We start from the raw sequence: 634 nt of genomic DNA on the forward strand, positions 1-634 counted from the left end.
CAACTCCGAAAAAAGGAAGAAAACGCGTTCGTTAGCACCCGAGACTCGCGCCCCAGAAATCTCTATTCATCGCGAATCCCCGAAGGCTAGGTCCATGACGCCTGTCGGTCCCCCGCCGAACACCCTCCGGAAACCGTTAGCGTGTTTAGATCTTGACCTCCGCGTGTCTGTGCTCTCAATCTGACCTAAACGCTTTTCCGGGATGGCTCGTGTTATATATTTTCCCCGCTTCCGTTGCTCTTTCGTATTTTTAAAGGGATGGCTTTTCGTTTGGATAAGTTTTTTCCCCGCGTATGTTGGGAATATTCAGCTAATCGTTTCTTTCTGTTTCTGATTTGAATGGTTTGAAAGAGCTTGATGACGCGTTTCATTGATATTGCCTTTATACTATATAAAAAAGAGAGAGAAAAAAAACGTCATTTATTTCTCTTAATCGATACCTGCATACACAACGTTCTAACTGTTCTAACCTTGATATCATTTCAGTATTTCATTTACAAGAGACATTTATAACTCGGCGCGGAAGAGGCAGGAAAAGACTTCGTTATGTGTGGTCTGCAAAATATTATATGCATGAATGACCACTGTGCATGCAAGGGATGGCTGATTCGACAATACGCACTGAAGCGGGTAG

Source organism: Penaeus monodon, chromosome 29, assembly GCF_015228065.2.
Source record: "Penaeus monodon isolate SGIC_2016 chromosome 29, NSTDA_Pmon_1, whole genome shotgun sequence".
NCBI classification, from domain to species: domain Eukaryota; kingdom Metazoa; phylum Arthropoda; class Malacostraca; order Decapoda; family Penaeidae; genus Penaeus; species Penaeus monodon.